The sequence below is a fragment of the Rutilus rutilus genome, assembly GCF_951802725.1.
Source record: "Rutilus rutilus genome assembly, chromosome: 2".
Lineage (NCBI taxonomy): Eukaryota > Metazoa > Chordata > Actinopteri > Cypriniformes > Leuciscidae > Rutilus > Rutilus rutilus.
In genome coordinates this window covers 11228969-11233817 of record NC_140210.1, presented here as the reverse complement: position 1 = coordinate 11233817, position 4849 = coordinate 11228969, and the positions used below count along the sequence as shown (strand labels likewise).

The 4849-nt window shown below is 39.9% G+C and overlaps 1 long non-coding RNA gene across 1 annotated transcript; it reads left to right on the top strand.

Annotated features, from left to right (window-relative positions):
* The first annotated feature begins 942 nt into the window (after positions 1 to 942).
* Positions 943 to 1651, top strand: LOC311286560. Its single transcript, XR_014626581.1, has 3 exons — positions 943 to 1009; positions 1163 to 1289; positions 1596 to 1651. It is a non-coding gene; the product is annotated as an uncharacterized lncRNA (long non-coding RNA).
* Positions 1652 to 4849: the final 3198 nt, after the last annotated feature.

The following is a 4849-nucleotide window of genomic DNA, read 5'->3' as shown; positions in this document are numbered from 1 at the left end:
ATTTTCCAAAGTGGTGGTACATCACATACCACACGAGTACTCAGAAGAAATGGCACAACAAAATTGAATTTAAGAATTAAAAACAAAATTCTATTAATGCCTGTATGTGCCACTAATATTGCGTGTTGTAAAATACAATGTTTCATAACATTTCTTCCAATTACAGTACCCATTGGGACAAATTTTCAAAAATGAAAACAAAAGTACAGAGTTGATAGATGTTCTTCGCCACATACAGAACAAGTAAGCATTAATTAGTTTGGCGTAAGCTAGGGGGCCTTACATTAGACCCCCCATTTCCAAACTAAACCGACTACCTTTGAGAGGTCTGACCATGCTCAGCAAGAATGTTAACATTTAAACCGTTAGAGTTTACTACCTGTTGAGGCCTAATGAATAGAATATGTAATATGTTTCATTCTAAGGCCCTCTAGCTCGCAGACAATTTGGCAACACCATCCTTTACTGTTTACATATGAGCTTTTGTAGTATTTGTAAAAAATAATATTTTTTATATTTTATAATACTTTTGTACACAGGAATATTTGTTATTTTCGTGTAATTTATGTACATATATTCCAAAAGGCCCTGAAGGATTGTCCACAATGTTAGTCGGAGGTGACTAACTGAGGCCAATTGCCGAAATTTACAGTGGGCCTTTGCTGACAGGGTCACCAAGGAGAACAGACTGGAAGGGATGGTTAAGTTTGAAGACTGGCATGCCATTAGAGTGTTATTTGAAGTAAGTAATGGAGCACAGTATAATTTCATCCATGAATTGTCAAATTATGAATTTCATTTCCGTTTAATTATTTTACTTGTATTTTATTATTTATAATGAGACAAAACTGTACTGATGTGTACTTAGTTGCTGTGCAGGTAACCATCCTTTTCATTGATTCTATATGTTGTTTTTCTTCTTTTGGCCTTAGATCCACTTCAAGATTTTCTTTAATGATAAGTCTGCAAAGGACCATGGGACACTTTGCACCAACATGTCAAAATTGAGGTACAAATATCTTTTATTGGTTGATACTATAATGACTTTAATGACTATTTGTTAACAGAGATTTAACTCATCTTTGCTGTTTGGCCAACGGACTACTGTCCATACTTTTTTAATGTCCATCATTATTCAACTTGTTAACAATGTTTTTCACAGTTTTTTGGTGATGCTCAAAATCCAGTCAACATGGACATGTCGGGATAACCCATGAATTTATGTTCTCTGTTGTGGGATGGGAAATGCACTCTTGCCGTCATGAAATGCAGAGTCATTTCCAGGGAGGGTATGGTATAGCTTTGTTTTTTTAATAGCTTTTAAACTTAATTAGCTAGTATTTCATATATTTGTGTTGGAACTGTCAGGTGTGATGTGGTGTGAGAGGTTTCAAACAAACTAACGTGTGTGTGCCCCCATGAGGTATAGCTTTGTTTGTATTTTTGCATAGCTTTTAAAGTTAATTCACCAGTATTTCATATTTTTGCTTTAGAACCGTTTTTTTAGATAAAAAAAAAATCCCCTTTGGGAAGGGAAATGAATAAAACCCATCACTGATGTTTGTAAAATATGCTTTTTCTTCCATGTAACTTAGAAATCCCTGATTCATTTGTTCCCGGGGACCTCACTACCGCATCACCTGAAATGAAGAGGGCCTGGTTGCATGAGAAAACATCAGAGGTTGTGGATAAATGCATCATGCTTGGTGATGTCCCAGAAGCTGTGAGCAGCATCCGTGAAGTTCCAGTGACATCTTCTCAAAACAAGCAGTTTCCTTGTCGAGTGGAGGGATGTGGACAGTTGTACACGTACCTCAAGGCAAGAGACAACCACGAACGGAAAAAGCACAACATTGAGATTTCTTCTCAAAAATTGCCTGAGGAAAACACACCCTCAAACAGTGACCACAAAAAAGAGCACACCTTGGCACGGCTCAGCTTTGGGTTCTTTATCTTAATACATGATGGATGCAGTAAAAGAGGGTGATGGTGAGAGACTAATGAGGCTTTACAAGGTTGCCTTGCTTTTTTACAAAGCCTATGTGCACAGCAACTATGCCTACAGCACTTTTCTACTCACACTGCAGGTGAATGCCTCTTTGAGCCCTCGCATGGCTCACAGTGTTACGTGGAACAGGTTTTGGAACAGCAAGGGAGGGAAGGGGAGAAACATCCCCCTAGATCTTCACCTTGAACACATGAACAATTTCCTAAAGTCATTTCTAAAGGGTCTTGGACCAAACCTGTCTGAACAATGACTCTCACTCTCTTTGTACCCCTTGAATTAAACCGTACCATAGTACTGAGACAGCTCTCATTAGAGTAACAAATGATTTGCTCTTATCATCCGATCGTGGTTGTATCTCGCTATTAGTGTTACTCGATCTTAGTGCTGCATTTGACACTATCGACCACAACATTCTTTTAAATAGACTCAAAAATGATGTTCGCATTAGTGGAATTGCATTAGCATGGTTTAAATCTTATCTTAGATTTAAAATGTATCTGACCGTTATCAGTTTGTAGCAGTAAATTAAGAGATGTCTTATCGATCACACGTTCAGTATGGCGTACCACAAGGCTCAGTACTAGGACCACTGCTGTTCACTCTGTACATGCTACCATTAGGAGATATCATTAGGAAGCATGGCATTAGTTTTCACTGTTATGCTGATGATACTCAGTTCTATATTTCTTCACGCCCTGACGAAACTTACCAATTCACAAAATTAACGGAATGCATAGCTGATATAAAAAATTGGATGACTAGTAATTTCCTACTACTTAATTCTGAAAAAACAGAGATTCTAATTATTGGACAAAAAACTTCCTCACGTAATAACCTAGAATACTGTCTAACACTTGATGGCTGCTCTGTTAAGTCTTCATCGTTGGTTAGGAACCTGGGTGTGCTCTTTGATACCAATCTTTCATTTGAAAGTCACGTGTCTAGTATCTGTAAAACCGCATTTTTACATCTTTAAAGTATATCTAAATTATGTCATATGCTCTCATTGACAAATGCGGAACAATTAGTTAATGCGTTCATGACATCAAGGCTAGATTATTGTAATGCTCTAATGGGTGGTTGCCCTGCACGCTTAATAAACAAATTACAGCTGGTCCAAAACGCAGCAGCTCGAGTTCTTACCAGAACCAGGAAGTATGACCATATTAGCCCTGTTCTGTCAACACTGCATTGGCTGCCTATTAAACATTGTATACATTTTCAAATATTGCTGATTACTTACAAAGCACTAAATGGTTTAGCTCCGCAGTACTTGAGTGAGCTCTTAACGCATTATAGTCCTTTACGTCTATTGCGATCTCAAAATTCCGGCCAGTTGATAATACCTAAAATATCAAAATCGACTGCTGGCAGTAGATCCTTCTACTATTTATCACCAAAACTTTGGAACAGTCTTCCTAACATTGTCCGGGAAGCAGACACACTCTGTCAGTTCAAAGCTAGACTAAAAACACATCTCTTTGACTTAGCATACAGATAACACATTATAGACTTCTATAATTCCATATTAGGCCAGCCGGAACCGGGAACACTTCCCATAAATCCTGATGTACTCGTTACATCATAAGAAGAATGGCGTCTACGCTAATATTAGTCTCTCTGTTTATACCGAGGTTTACCGCAGTCCACCGGAAGGACCTGCGCCTGGACACAACGACAACGCAGTACTGAAGTGTCAACCAGTCTCTCCGTTTACTGAAGTGAGGTGGACCCTGGCCGTATCCAGATCAGATGGTGGATCTGCACCTGGACCCATCCATGACGCATCCCTGAAGTGCCAGCCTCATCAGCCCTGTGAAGGCCTCATCAACATGACCAATCTGACTTCTGACCTGTAACGCTGCCTGGATCATAATCATACACTGACTGTTCGCTCGTTGGCCAGAGGAGAACTGGCCCCCGACTGAGCCTGGGTTCTCCCAAGGTTTTTTTCTCCATTCTGTCACCTGATGGAGTTTTGGTTCCTTGCCACTGTTGCCTTGGCTTTTGGCTTGCTTAGTGGGGGACATTTTATATTCAACAATATTATTGATCTGCCTTATCCAAGATCCAAGATCCTAAACGGTGACGAGCGCGTCGGAGCTGTCATGCTGCACGCGGGAACGAACGACATCAGGCTGCGGCAGACGGAGGTTCTGAAGAAGGACTACAGGAGCCTGATCGAGATGGTACGCAGCACATCGCCTGAAACAACGATCATCGTGTCTGGACCGCTTCCCACGTACCGACTAGGACATGAAAGGTTCAGTAGATTATTTGCTCTAAATGAATGGCTAATGACATGGTGTAATGAACAGAGACTGCTCTTTGTAAATAATTGGAATCTGTTCTGGGAGCGACCTAGGCTCTTCCGTGCTGATGGCCTTCACCCAAGCAGAATCGGAGCGGCTCTTCTGTCGGACAACATCTCCAAGGCGTTACACACCATACGACTAGTAAGTCAAAGTCCAAATCACAGTCTTTGCTGTCCCAACTTAATTGATATAAGTACCAATGTAGAACATTATATAGAAACTGTGTCTATTCCTCGTTTAGTGAGGTCAAACATTAAATCTACTGTAGGATCTAGGAAAAATCTAATTGTGATTAAACCAGAAAATCTCAATATTAGTGAACAAAAACAATTTATAAAGCTAGGTCTTCTAAACATTAGATCGCTCACACCTAAGGGGGTTATTGTAAATGAAATGGTCACAGATAATAGTTTCGATGTACTTTGCCTTACTGAAACCTGGCTTAAACCAAATTATTATTTCGGTCTTAATGAGTCTACTCCACCAGGATACTGTTATAAGCATGAGCCCCGTCTGATTAGTCGTG